The sequence below is a fragment of the Panthera onca genome, chromosome F1 (genome assembly GCF_046562875.1).
Source record: "Panthera onca isolate mPanOnc1 chromosome F1, mPanOnc1 haplotype 2, whole genome shotgun sequence".
Classification (NCBI taxonomy): domain Eukaryota; kingdom Metazoa; phylum Chordata; class Mammalia; order Carnivora; family Felidae; genus Panthera; species Panthera onca.
Window position 1 is genome coordinate 51,519,005 of NC_138355.1, and position 15,896 is coordinate 51,534,900.

Here is a 15,896-nt window from a genome sequence, read left to right on the forward strand (position 1 = left end):
ACAGAAAGAAACACAAATAGGTGTGTGTTAATAAGTGGGTTTCCATTTTAGGCAATTGGAGCTCAAAATGGGGACCCTCTGAGAAACCATGTAGAACATCCTTCTGAATTATTTCACAAGAAGATGGAGAGACGGGCATTTATTCACCAACCTCCACCTGTCCACACTCACCATTGGGTGAAGGTTCACCCTTGAAGCAGTCATTCTCAAGAATTTCAGTTGTAACTGCCCCTAGTCAGCAAGCTTCCGTGGGGTTAGAATTAGCCCTCATGCAGCAAAGGAGAGAGATGCAGTGTTTAGAGTGAAATGCTACTGACATGCCAAGAACTATTTTCTATAGCCGCAGGTGAATTCAGAGGTGGACCTAAGGAAGAGGGACCAACTGTGGACACACATTTAGGTAAGTTGTCAAACTTCTTAAGACTTTTGTTTCTGTAGCCCCTGATATGAAGAATGAAGCAGGTGCTAACTGGAGACTTGAGATAAGGATGGAGAAGCAGGGAGAGGAGATATCATTGAACATCTCACAGACCATGTTAATGCTTGCAATTTATTTTGTATTATTATAAAGAAAGTCCTTCAGAATGGTTTTAATATAATAGCATGTAAAATTTTCAATTTGCATCTTGGATAATTGTCTTAGATTGCAAACATCATCCTTAACTGAAAAATAACATAAATTTAGCTATTTTATTGAACGTGATTTAAAAATGGGTCTTGGTGCACACATGGAGATCTGAGATTTGGCAAAGGAAAAAAGAATTAGATTCTGTATTATAATTTAGTTCAAACCAAACTTACATTTGAACATATTTTGAATTTCTGAAAGACTAAGTAAATCACAGTATTTTTTATAGCATGGAGTAAAATTTACATATTTTTACATTTTATGAAATTGTATCACTCTATCATGATGTCACATGCTGAGTAAAATGCAAAGATGCACCACCTACATTAATGAATGAGTGCTTTTAGGGCCACATGTTATGCATAATAACTGATGAATGCAAGCAATCTATCTTTTCAATTTTTATTATAATCATATGCTATTTTATTTTTCCAGTCTTATTGGGACATAATTAACATATTGCATTATATAAGTGTAAGGTGTACAAGTTGATTTGATACACTTATATATTGTAAAATGATTATGACCATAGCATTAAGTAACACCTTTATCACCTCACAAAACTTCCATTTCGTTTTTGTAATAAGAACATTTAAAACCTTCTTTCCTAGCAACTTTCAAGTACAAGTACAGTATTATTAACTATAATCTCCATGCTATATATTAGATCCCCACAATTTACTTATCATATAACTGAAAGTTTGAACCCTTTGACCAACATTTCCCCATTTCTTCCAATACCTCGTCCTTGGTAACCTCTATTCTACTCTGTTTCTATGAGTCGGACTTTTTAGATTCCACATATAGCTGATACCATACAGTATTTGTCTAAGATAAGATAGTTTCATAATAATATTCTAGGTGTACATATTTCTACTTGTCCCCAGACAGTGGAGACACTGCATAGAAACGAGTGCAAGAAAAAAAAAAAAATTACTTACTCCGGACAGTATAGCATCAGTTACAGGATTTAATACTGATTTACACCAACAATTTTATAAAATTAATGAATGAGTAATTGCTTTAAAAATATTTTTAAAACAGAGGAATGATTTTTAAAGAGTGTTACCAAGTTATTTAATTTAGTATTTTGAACTTCAGTTGACAATCCCTTTAATAACACTATTTTCTATTTTATAAAAATTCTATTTATTGCTTTCTAATCTTAAATGCACGTCCTTTGACAGAGGAAGATACTACTTTCTCTGTATTTCCCATCAGCATTTTTAAGGTGCGTATTAACCACACTAATTTCTTAGGATAGATATAATTTATGTGAGGAATTCATACATAAATCAGTTAGAATAAAGCTGAACATGTTTCCTAAAATATATTTAGTCCTATAAGACTACTCGTGTATTTGACTATATTATATTTAATATCTAAAATAGCTGTTGTTGATTTCCTTAAAAATGTTATTTCACTTATATGTGGTGTGTGTATGTATGTGCCTTGGAATATGTGTTAATGTGTATGTTATGTGTACCTATGGAGAGGTACACACTATTATTACTTTGGAAGATATTGCACTTTTTGGATATATCTCATAGCTTTTTAAACTTCTAAGTTGATATTTATTTTCATTGATTAATTGTTGAGAACCATATAAATACTAGCCTTTAACCATGAAAGACATCTATTTCCTAATTTCCCATGATGTGGAGGAAGAAGTTGTTGTCTGAATCTGCCAACTTAGAGACAGTACATGTGGCTTAGATAGAATACAGAGATTCCCAAATGTATGGACTTAGGTAGCTTAGCACAGTCCCTGATACAGCGTTCATGAGAAGGAAAGGGAGCTTCCTTTATAAAGATTCTTCCTTTAGGAATATCAGGGCAATTAACCACCTAGACAAGTTCAAACATAGTTTCTCTATATAAAGTAAGTACAAAGTAATGTAAAGGCCTTTGACACACAAACACAAGCACAGATTGCAATGTCAAAACATTGTGTGACATTAAAAAAATTAATCTCACTAAACTATAGCATTTCCCAGGCCTGTAATTTATGATCTGAACTGTGCTGTCCCAATGACAAACAAAAGCACACTGAAGTGTTCCTACCTTAAATTGTTCAAGTAATTTTTTAAAATAATATAACTGCTTGTCTTTTCTCTGTCATTTTTGGACAAATTAAAATTTCTTATTTCTACTATATTCCTTAGTGCTTACACCCTTAGATTCAAAGAGGAGAACTACCACACAATCATTATTCTTTTCCATTGCTATTTTTTTTTAATCATTCAGGCTTTCTTAATCATTTTTTGTAAAAAGCCTTACTGCTTTTAGTCCAATATTCTAATGTAAATAATTTGTAATTTTTGCAGGAAGTTTGGACCCTATGAAGATTTAAATAGTGAGGAGTCTGTGTCTGATTCCACTGAGATCAGTATTTATAGAGCATACTTTGCTTTGTTCATCTTCCTGCAGTAAAACTATCCAAACCCCTCAGAATAGTCCATTTATCCATTAAATGTTCAAAGATGTATCTCACTTACCAACTAATTGATTATATAAAATACACTCTAACTATGCACCTTTCTCTAAATACTTATTTTCCAGAATTTCTGACTCCCAGGATTATCCCTTTCTCAGTGCAGGGTACCACCACACTACCTCCTACCCACCACCTGATCAATCTAGGAGAGCAGAAGGGAGCCTCTAGGATGGTTGGAAAAGAAAAACCGGAACTCTTTTTAGCATATGAACATACCAAAGTTAATGCTAAGTGGCCAAACAAACTTAGGTATGGTAAGATATATTTGCCTGCTAGTTGTTTCATTTTAAAGTTGGATTGGGAAAAAATATATATATCTTTTTCCTTCCCCTCCCACCTGGGATTGCTAAAGCCCATTAAACCCCTCCAGTACCTGATGGGACTGACATAGGCCAGAGGCTGAGAAAAGAACAAGTCAGATCTTGGGGGAGACTGGAGGAATTAAGAGGATAGTTGAGAAGGGAGAAAGATGGACCCTGGGTTCTCTTTTATGCCCACAGAGTGGATAGACAACAAACTGATTGCCAAATATGTATACATGTGGCATATGGATATATAATTTTATTAAATAAAAATGGAGATCAAGAAGTTGCATCTTTTGTACATCAACAGGCCAACCATTTTGCGTATATTTTTACATTCAGTCTCCAATAGCATTGAAAAAAAAAAAGCATTATAATCAGATGAACAGTGTGCTCTTGAGAAAGGTTGTATCACATACCCTAGGTCAGCTTGTAACTAAAGGAGCGAGAATTTTTACAATAGTCTCTCCAGCTCAACTAATTGCTTGGATTCAAACTCTTTAAAAAGATTTTTTTGGTAGATAAACTTAAAGTTATTAAAATTTTCTTATGTCATAAAAGTGTTATTTCCTAAAGGCAATAATTTTAATTTTCTTTCTTTTCCCCAAATCCCACTCCATTCAGATCTATTTCATTTGTACCAATGAAATTACCAATATGATTTTGCTAGGCTAGCATGTTTAAATGCAAGTTAAATGACTTGGAATTAAAAGATATTCATGAACATTTCCTGAGGTATTTTAAAATTGCATAAACTTTCAGTTCTTTATGGGTTTGTGAGAAGGTATCATATTCACCAAGCTGTGCTCTGTTTTTATTAGAAAAACAAAATTTCTTCTTTCTCACCTTTTCACATTAAAAAAAAATGTTCTTCTTAAAGATTGCCATTGTCCCCTATGTCCTGTTTTTCCAAAGACTTTGTAAAAAATGCTGACGCAACAGGGAAAATACTTAGGTAAATCCTATAGGCAATAAATAAACATAAAATTGTTCAATTGCTTCTTACCACTCACAAGGTCCAGGGGTTGCCTGTAACTGCCAGCTTCTGATGGTAACAAGTCCTGACATAGACAAAGTCATGCTGAAATAATCTATGTAATTCTAGAAATCCTACTTTATTTTCTGATTCTGTTACCTTAAATCCTTTGCAAAAGAGTTTTTTTTATACCAGGAAATAGTTAAAGCAATTTCAAAACACCTTTGAAATTAATCATAAATGCATGCATAGCTTTGATATCCTGCTCTATACAAATCTTAAACAATAATCTTTATGTAATTATCAAGTTTTAAAACTAAACTTCCCGATATCTTCCAAACTAATATTTCCTTTGGTCATTGCCCAAATTGTCAGTTGACTATTCCTAATATCTGTATATTTGACATCCAATGAATTAATCTTTTATGTTTGATGGTGTGAGTTTTCCCATCTCATCTTAGAGCAATGCAAATCACAAGTTATACTATAAGCAGAATCAGCTATATAATTTGTGTAGCTCAGGGAAAAATAAAATTAAGTGCTTCTTACTAAAAAATTATTAAGAATTTCAAGATGGCAACATCAGAGCATTAAATCAAGTGCAGATGCCCACTGAGCACTGGGCTGCTGCAAAGGTCATATTGTCCAAGGAACCAAACCCTTTTTTAAAAATTTTAGTTCCTTGACTTGTCACCACATTCTTTCCTAGTAATAGCCTATATTCCAGGCATCCTATAAACAGTCTTATTGAAAAAAAAAGGTAGATATACTAATTCCACCCATAAATAAAAATTAAATTAATAAAAACATAATTCTAATATAATTTTTATAGATTTTGAAGGTATCATTGAAACATAAGTCCCAATAAGTAAACTCTAAGAATTGGTAATATAAAGAACTAAAACAAACACTATGATCTATCAAACTTATTTTGAGCTTTAGAACTTATAAAAATAACTGGCATTTAGGAAATATTGGCATTTAGGAAAATGCCTTTTTCGTTGTTGTCATTATACTAGTGAATCTTTCTAGGGTTCTGTACATGTTATTTCTTACATTTCAGGCTGGCCACATGGATATTATTTTCTATCAGAGTATACCTAATGCATACAATGAAGATTATGACTCTTGATCTTGTCTTGTCCTTCTCATCTGCTGTCCCAATGTATATTTTTCATATGCCAGGATGCATATGGACCATTTGGATGATTTATTCCAAACTAGTCATTCTCCATTATTTCTTATTACATAATTGGTATATTCAGTATAAAACAAAATATGAAAGACATGAAAAACCCATAATTTTACTCCAAGTTATTAAGTTTTAATATTGGGTTATGGCCTTCCATTGTTTTTTAAAAAGGAGAGTATATTATACAGATTTCTTTTGTGTGTGTGTGGGGGGGGGGTGTTGGTGAAATATTTACTGTACATCATTTCATTTGGTTTTCATACCAACCTTGAGAAGTAGGCATTTTTATGATGAGGAAACAGAAGCTCTGAGATATTAAGTGGCTTTCTTAGGTTGTTCAGTTAGTTACTGCTGAAGCCAGACTTCAACCTGAGAGTTTAGAGTGCTATTTTCACTGTACTTGACTGGCCTTGCCTATTCCCCTGCACTCTGAACTACATACTGCCAGTCTGATTTCTCTATAATTGTTTATTTTCTTAGTAGTTTTAAAAATGTTTTTTAAAATTTATTATTATTATTATTTTTAATTAAAATTCAAGTTAGTGGGGCACCTGGGTGGCTCTGTCAGTTAAGTGTCTGACTCTGGTTTCAGCTCAGGTCATGATCTCATGGTTTCTTGAGTTTGAGCCCCACATTGGGCTCTGAGCTCACAGTGCAGGGCCTGCTTGGGATTTTCTCTCCCTCTCACTCTGCCCCTCTTCTGCTCATGCTGTCTCTGAAAAATAAATAAATACACTTAAAAATAAAATAAAATAGATTCAAGTTAGCTAACATACAGTGTAGTCTTGGCTTCAAAAGTAGAACCCAGTGATTCATCTCTTAGATCTGACATCCTGTGTTCATCTTAACAAGTGCCTTCCTTAATGCCCATCACCCATTTAGCCCATCTCCCTACCCACCTTTCCTCCAGCAACTCTCAGTTTGTTCTCTATATTTAAGAGTCTCTTCTGGTTTGCCTCCCTCTCTGTTTTCATCTTATTTTTCCTTCCCTTCCCCTTTGTTCATCTGTTGTGTTTCTCAAATTCCACATGTGAGTGAAATCATATATCTGTTTCCCTCTGACTGACTTAATTCACTTAGCTTAATTACCCTCCAGCTCCACCCACATTGTTGTAAATGGCAAGATTTCATTTTTTTTTTTTTTTAATTTTTTTTCAACGTTTTTTATTTATTTTTGGGACAGAGAGAGACAGAGCATGAACGGGGGAGGGGCAGAGAGAGAGGGAGACACAGAATCGGAAACAGGCTCCAGGCTCCGAGCCATCAGCCTAGAGCCTGACGCGGGGCTCGAACTCATGGACCGCGAGATCGTGACCTGGCTGAAGTCGGACGCTTAACCGACTGCGCCACCCAGGCGCCCCAACATTCTTTTTTTTTTTAAACCTTTTTCATTAAAAATATATCAGGGACATTTTCCTAAATCAATAAATATAGTTATATATATTTTAACATTTGTATTTCAGTCCATTATATAGTTGAGGAGGAATTCACACAACTCATCTCTGTTGCTGGAGAGTAAGGACCTTGGTCAACTACATTTTCCAGGCCTTTCTTTCTCAATATCTTTCTGACAAAGGTGTTATTATGTCTTATCTTTTCAGTTCCAGCATTGCTTATTCAACTATTGTTTACTTTGTAAGAAAGCTATTGCATTGTTTTTTAACTTGAGGGTTTCTTGTTTGTTTGTTTGTTTCTGTATATAATGCCAATTCTCACTTTTGGCTTTTGGTCATGCTTCACTCAACTGTAACTCCAGCCTGTTCAGACTCCTGTTCTTAACTGACTCTGTGGGAAGGTCCCAGGAACAAACCAGTCATGCACAGAAAAGCACTCATGAAGACGGAACAGTAAGTGCAAAGGCTCAATGAGTGTGTCAGGTCATCAGCTGAGAGTAAGGTACAGGGAGGAAGTAATGTGACATTTTAATAATAAATGAAAAGAAGCTTAAGAAATAAACTCTTACTATGAATCAAGATGGGGATGTGGATGATTGGGTGAGATCAGGAAGTAACATAGATCTTTGGGGTTGATAAGACTAAGAAATTGAGAAGTCATAATATTGTGCAAATCATTTTCATGGGTACTGAAGTCTCTAAGAATGATGACAAGAACATTGAATGGTAGAAGGGTGTCAGAATTAGATTTGGCTGTTAAACCAGACTCCAAGGCTTATACTTACATCTCACAGGCAGAATGTAGTTATGTTCCTACATTGTAGAATAAAAGAATTCTCATACTAAGAAGGAAAGGGACAGCTGAAGTAAGATAGCTCCTTGTCTCTATCTTTACTATTAAAAACTATGAAACTTTTTTACTGTGAAACTTCAGAAGAGTCTTCTACACAGTTATCTTTAAATTTAATGAAACAAATTTGAAGTACTGGTTTGTATCTTAATATTGTTTTATTTCTACTTCAAAGCTAATGCCTGAAATGTGGTGGATGATCAATACTTGTTTTTGAGTAAATCAATGAAAAAAATTACTAGATGATTATTGTTTATCAAGCATGAAAAATCTCTACTTCAAATTTCTAGCACTCTGGAAATTCACAGAACAGTGTTCCTACACAGTCCACGTACATAGAAAATAGCTTGGACAGTGGACAGAGCATAGAGAAACTAGGTTAAATGTTAACTCTGTTACTAACACCTAGTATGACCAAAGGCAAGTTCTTTAACCTCAGAGAGGCTGTTTCCTTCTCTTCCATATTCCAGATCTGGGCTCTACACTCAGACTAATATGTATGATTAAAAAACAAAACAAAAAAACAAAAAACAAGTGTATAATGTTGCTTTCTCATATCACTGGTTTTGAGTCTGTGTTATAGATATCTAAAAGATTTAGTAGATAGTGATTTATACACATTTTTCTATCTGCAGGCTATGTGGGAATCATTGATCAAAGACTTAATATTTTCAGAAATATGATACGATTGATTTTATGGCCTCTTATGTTTCAGTAGAGATATGAGACTAGTTCTAGCCAATGGGTTGTGAGCAGAAGGAAACTATGGTCTGGGCATTGAATGGCAGGACAGAACCCTCAAATTTTCTCTTGTTCTTTCTATAACACATGGTAGGCATGAGATGGCCTTAAAGCTCCTGCTGCTAGTATACATTCCATGTACAATCCCCTCTCCCTTGAAGTGGAGAAGACCCACTGAGATATCACTCTTGTGATTGGGTTACATTATATGGAAAATCTGAAGAGATTTTACAGATATAATTAACATCCCTAATCAGTTGACTTTGAATTAAAAAAATTATTCTGGCCAGGCTTGATTTAATCAGGGAATCCCTTAAAAAGAGAAATTCTCCTGCTTACCTTAAGAGAGTGAGCTGACATGTTGTCTGTGAGTGGGGTAAGTGGTAAAGAACTATGAGTGACTCTTAGAACCTGAGAGCAAACCCTGAGTAGCAGTCAACAACCATAAGTAGACCTCTGTCCTACATCCACAAGGAACTGAATTCTGCCAACAACCATGTGATTTTGGATGAGGACCATGGTTCCATAAAGAATGCTGATTGCCATTTTTTGATATGATGGGAGAATACCCAGCTAGATTGTGCCCAGGCCCTGACTCACAAAAACTATAAGATAATAAATGTACATTGTTTTAAGTGTTATTTTAGGCCATTGAGCTTGTGGTAATTTTTTACAAAGCAATAATAAAAAAAAAACCCTAACACATAAGCAGCAATATTTACAAGATTGCTGTTATAGATTAGTTTCCTGAACTAAGATTATGTATGTATACAGTACTCTTGCTAAACAACAGTGCACATATAAGGAGAACAAAAGCTAAAACTTTGTTTCCTTAAGTACTGATACTTAGGGGCTTTTTCTCCCTTCCTTCTTTCCTTCCTTCCTTCCTACCTTCCTTCCTTCCTTCCTTCCTTCCTTCCTTCCTTCCTTCCTTCCTTCCTATCTTTCTTTTTTTCACAGCCTAAGATAGCCTATCTTAACTGATGCAAATTTGGCACTGAAAGACAAGTGCTATAATAACAAAATAACATATTTTGCATTGCTATAAGAAATTTGCCTAGTAGTGAGGAAACTGTTATTAGAGATTAGAAAGATATTCATCCATGATATACAATGGAGAAATACATGATGATAAAGCTGTAAAATGTGCAATGCAGATAATCTTCTGACCTTGTCACTTTAGGGAATGTGTTTGGAAAATAGAATATTAGTAATGTGTGCTAGCTATCATTGGCTGCATTTGAGAAATACAAAGAAGAGATGAAGAAATGCATTAAAAAATAACTGGCCAGTTTGTAAGCAGAAACGAGAGAGCATAGAGAGAATTCAAAAATGTAAGGAATTATAGGATTGGAAAAAGCAATTGCTTCTCAATCCCAAGCAATAAAAGATACTATTGAGAAATTCCTCAAACAACAAAGGTTGATTAAAACTCAGCCGTGCAGCAAGAATGCAATCAATGGTTTGGCTGTCACATCCATTGTTAAAACTACTTGATGGATTAAGGTGATAGAAGGTATATTCTTTTCATTGGACAAAAGAGTTCAGGGAACAAGTCTAAGGGTACAACTCTCCCACTGTGCCTGAAGAGGCTCAAGGTTCCTATAGTTAAACCAAGAGAGATAAATTAACTCTGGATATAGCTCATGGCTCATGGGACTGGCTGGAATCAAACAGATTTGAAGCTAACTTCTTGAGAGAGTTATCCTGCCAAAGTAACCACTGAGCCTAGGCTAAAAAATATCTGTGCTTACTTGAAGTCCTCAGCTTTCTATAGATGAGAGGTAGGCTAAGAAAGCAGATCAGTCCCTAATGACATCAAAGTTTTCAATACCCTCTTCAGAAGTGTCAGAATAATAGAAGAGAGAAGATATCTTTGGAGAAAGAGCTAAGGATCTAAGAGGCCAATGACCAGAATTTCCTGACATTGGAATCAGGGCTCAACTGAGATATGCTTGCCACAACAGTATAGGGTCTTCTTGGAGCTTTTGACCATGGGATTTCAGAATTGCTCTGGACCATTAACATCCTTTCCTTTTTTTTACTACTTGTGAATGGGAGTGCTTACTTTGATAGTCCTGTTATGTTTTGCTTTGTTTTCAATCACTGTGGATTTTTTGGAAGTGGGCATACAGTTTTCTGATATATCTGTGGATCAAGAGAGGATCACAACTGGACCTGCTGTAGTGACTACTGCTCATCACTTAGAGATCATGGGCTTGAGGGATGGGTCTTGAATTTATGGAATTTTAGGGTTATCTCCTTTTGGAAGGAAAGAAATGTCTTTTGCCTTGAAAACAAAAATGAACCAAGTTGATAGGCATAAAGTGGACTGTCTGGCATTGATGTTGCTCACTAAATATTTCTGTCTCTCTTCATTCCAGTTTTACAGTAGTATTGTATTTCCTAGGTTATTGTTGCTACATGCAGTCATATAACTAGCTAGGGGCAATAAATTGTGAATAGAAGTGGCATATGCCATTCTAAGGCTGAACATTTAATTGATAGTCAAACCAAATTCAGAACTCTCTGTATCCTCTCAGATTCATACATAAATATGGTGTACTTCTATCCTCAGTAGTAACTGGAAACTTCTGGAAGGAGAGATCACAAGTAAACTAGAAAATTCAAAATTGGGGATGATGGAACTATAAAGTTAAAGATAAGGAGAGATATTGGGAATGACGAAGAAAAAATAAACAGGAACACAAAACTGCAAAAAAAGGGGAAAGAAAAGAATTCACTAGGAGGGAAGGGGTGGTTGGAGGTGGTAAGTAAATAGTGGTCAGGCAATATTTCCAGATACTAGGACCAGTTGTGACGGGGGTGGCTCTATTGGTAAGGAACCTAGGGTGATGGTGATAAGCTGAGTCCCATATTGTGCCCCTTGATAGACATGTAGTGCAAGCTAAAATGATCTCATTTTAGGTTTCAATCACTGTGATTTGGGAATTACCTGTTACCACAATGTAACTTCATCCATCCTGAGAGAAACAAAAAGGAAGTCTCAATCACTTCCCAAATATATCATATAGGGAAAGATATCAGAAGATCTGCTCATTAGTTAGAATCCTTCAAAATTTGATAGAATGGAATTTTGATATTTAATTTTAAATTTGTTTTCACAAGAAATTATTGCTATCTTCTGGTTAAAAGTTCTACAGTGAAATAACTCTTAAATATTATTACATTTAAATGAAGGGGAAGTTGGTGGTGCCAGAATTAACATAGAAACTGCTTGTTGATGTAAGTGATTCTATTTATAATGTTAAGAGAGATTAGCTTAAATATCCCATTTTAACTGCAATGTAAGTTGAAGTGCTGAAAGTTAAAATTACATGTTTTGAATGAATTTACCTATGAATTAAGTCTACTACTCATAGGAAATGTTTCAGCAATTTATCAAAAATCACATGAATATTCATTATAAGTTTACTTCTACTAAAAACCTTAATTGTGCCAACATCTTTATGATGATGTGATTGTGATGAAGAACCAACATAACATCATTTTATTTGTCACCAGAGAAAACCTATGTTTGTCTAATCAAGAAGTTTCAAGGCAAAAATAATTTTTAGAAACTACATAAAGGAAAGATCATGGTAGTTGAGTTGGAATAAAGCATTTTTGGAAAGAATACCATCTTCCTCAGTTAAATTCTTATAAAAATCATGCTTTAGTGATTTAATTTAGTATAGGATATTAGAAAGTATAAAATTTATTATATTGCAACTTAGAAGTAATGCAGCTTGATAAATAAGGGATTCTATTAACTAGGCCTATCTATCATCATCTGGCTTAGTGACCTTGAGATGGTAATTTAACCTCTTTTTTTTCCCCTTTAAACCTTGGTAAATGGGATGGTTTTAAACAATTTTTACCTGGGTGTATAAGTAGCATTCTGAAAGAAGGAAAGAAAGAAAGAAAGAAAGAAAGAAAGAAAGAAAGAAAGAAAGAAATGAAGAGAAGAGAAGAGAAAGGAAAAAAAAAGAAGAGGAGTCAAACTAGATCTTACACAAGTTCAAAGAACTAGATCCAGGGTTGAGGATAATAATGGATGGTTTTACAAGTGATATAGAAGAACCAGGTGAAGAGATGAATGTAAAGTGACAGCAACAGAAGCAGATCCATCAGAATTGGGAGACCCACATTTGGAATTCTAACCACACCACACTAGTTCTTATCTAGCTGTAGGTAATAACACTATGAACTTCTCTTCTCAGACACATGTAGAAACCTCTAAGTAGAGGGATACTAGAGAGGATTAAAAGCAAAAACCTCCACAACTTTACACTGGATATAATGTAGTAATGTGGGTAGGGGTAACAGAACAGGAATGATGAAGAAAAAAAAATACAACAGGGAAAGGACAAGAAAGAGAATAAAATTGAGCAGGAGATAGGGAAGGTGCCTAGTCAGATAATTTTGGAGCTCTTTTGAGAGGGTATCCGTTGTTAGTACTTATGCTGCCAGATTGTTCTATCCACTTTTTATTTCATTTAATGTAGAAACAGTTGACAGTGTTTGAAATCACTGGAAATAAGGTCTTCAGAAATTAAGATCTACTGAAAGGATAGATTTGTCCTGGAAATTTTATCCATAAAAAGGAGATGGAGAACATGACTATTAATAAAGTATTGAATAGTATTTTGTTTCTGAAGGTTGACACTAAATGATTCTCACGGGAAAAAAAAAACTGTGGGGAGGGCAAGAGGTGATATAATTACTTCAAAGAATCCTGTGATTACTTTTATAATTTTAGTGAAAGTCTTTCAGTGAAAGACATTTTTGGATGGGAAATATGACAAGGAAAAATGGGAATAACCACCTAAAAGGTGCTTTTCACTTAGAAAAAGAAACTGGTGAAGATGTAGGAAATAGTGAAAGATATATTAAGGGGGTCTCTACACACTGAGAACAATGTGCAGTATGTAGAGTATGCTAAGCAAGAAGAATAAAGATTAAGAGTACTTTAGGCTTTGTACTTAAAGGAAGAGTAATAGTGTATAACCTTGTATTTTTGTGGGAAGGAAGCTATCATAGCCATGCACATTGTCAGAGACAATATGTAAAATGTGGATAGGCAGTGCTAAGAAAGTCAAGTGCCCAGAATTAAATGAAATAAAAATCTCTAAGAATAAATTTTACCTAAATGAATGAGAAGAATAAATTTAGGACTCTAAGAGAAGGAACTGTAAATGATTATAATAGTAATACCTGTAAGACAGATACAATACCTCTCATTTATTGATACATATAGCTTAGAAGTCAGGAGAAGGCTCTGTGGAGTCCCACTGGCATATATACCTTGGCTCTGACAAATACACCTTGAGTATGACTCTTGTCAAATTGCTTAAGTTCTCTAGGCCTTGTTTCCTTACCTATAACATTAGGATGCAAATATTATTTTTATAAGATCATAAGAATTAAAATTTCAGTACGTAGCACATAGCAAATATTCAAAATATGTTAGCCAAGTATGACAGCGAACTTGTCTATATACATTTAAAAAATATTTTAAGATATCACCTAATATGTTTTCCTTTCTCACTAAGTGTTGTTTTGAGGAATGAGGAGTTAGGTAGCGAGCATTTTAGTTATTTGGTCATTTAGCCATTAAGGCTAAGCCAAGAGGAAGGATGAAGGGGTTAGAAGAAACTACCTAGAACAAAACAACCCATTGTCAGTGTGGTAAATGATTTACCTTTGCTCAGGGAGAGATGTGAACTTTGCCCTTTTATCATGGAAGGTAATCTCAAAACCCTTGGGATGTTTTATTAGATAAAAGTGTTTTTGTTTACCTGAAGATCTTAAATTATGCCAAGTAGTATAAAAATGTGATATATGGTGGAGACTTTGGGTCATCTATTATCAGCTCAAACTCCAGAGAGCCTAGAAAGTGAGGTCAGCTATATAAACAGTCCACCATGTCTATATGACCAAGCCCCAAGACTATGGACACCAAGGCTTGGGTGAACTTCCCTTGTTGACAATTTGATTATCACACATTGTGCTGGAAAAGTTAGCACTGTTTATAACTCCACCGGGAGAGGACAACTGGAAGCTCCATGCTTAGAACTTCCCTTGACGGTCTCATGTGTCTCTTCCCTTGTTTGATTTTAATCTGTATTTTTGCACTATAATAAACTATAATTGTGGGTATAACAACTTTCAGTGAGTTATATGAGTCCTCTAGTGGGTTATCAAACCTCAGGGTGGTTTTAAGGAGCCCAAAGTTGCATTTGGTGTCAGAAGTGAGGGTTGTCTTTGGAATCCCTGAATTCGCTACTGATGTCAGAAATGAGGGTAGCTGGAGAACTGTTCTCTAAAGTTATACCTTCTCATTAAAGTGGTTTTTGGAGGGTGGTTTTAAAGTTAGGGTTTTTAAAAATTCATTTATTTAGCTATTTACCATTATATCAAGCAAATAGGAAAGGTGAAAAGGATAGAAGAAAATGTCTATAATGAAGAAGACTTTGTCCAGTTTCAGGTTTTAAATTAGACACTAGACTTTTTAGATCTAGAGAGAAAAAGCCAAGATTTGAGAATATGGAAAGGGTTTCTTTAAAACTCCCATAGTTAAGCTTTTCATTTTCTCACACTAAATCTGTCCCTGCCTATCTTCTTCATCTTAATAAGTGTCATTGAAGGCTCTCTATTTCCTGAAAGCAAAATCTTGGAGTTATCCTTGATTCCTCTCTTACCTTCATTTTTCACAACACATCCAACACCAAGTTCTGTCGGCCCTATTTACAAAATATAATCTGTATTTGTTTACTTCTTTATGGTTTCATTACCTCCAAATTGAATGAAAACCTCATATTTCCATCTTCAAGAACTACACAAAGCTTCCCAACTGCTTCTGTTTTCACCCTCCACCTCAGTTATTCTCTAAGCCAGTTTGTTCTTGAGGTAAGATCCATGGACTTCAGGGAGACCATGAGATTTTCAGACTCAGCGTGTCTTTGAGGTCAAAACCATTTTTATCATGATACTAACATATTATTTGCCTTTTTCACTGTGTGAGCATTTGTACAGGTGATGCAAAAGCAATGGTGGGTAAACAGCTGGTGTATTAGCACAAATGGAGGCAATGACATAAGACTATACTGCTGGTCGTTATGTTTGTCACCAACAGAGTTACAGTTAAAAAAAAGCCAGTTTAATTTACAAATATCCTTGATAAACTGGAAAAATATTAAATTTATTAAACTTCAGCTTATAAATTCATGACTTTTAAATATCTGTGTGACGTACATACAAAACACTTTTGTTACATTCAAAGGTATGATAGTTGTATGAGGTAAAACTTACTC

General features: G+C 34.7%; 1 long non-coding RNA gene across 1 annotated transcript in view; it reads left to right on the forward strand.

Annotated features, from left to right (window-relative positions):
* The first annotated feature begins 261 nt into the window (after window positions 1–261).
* LOC132685756 (uncharacterized) overlaps window positions 262–15,896 on the forward strand; it is a 42,099-nt gene continuing 26,464 nt past the window's right edge. Inside the window, exon 1 of the long non-coding RNA XR_009613307.1 lies at window positions 262–400. This is a non-coding gene — a long non-coding RNA (uncharacterized LOC132685756). The remainder of the gene's footprint in view (window positions 401–15,896) is intronic.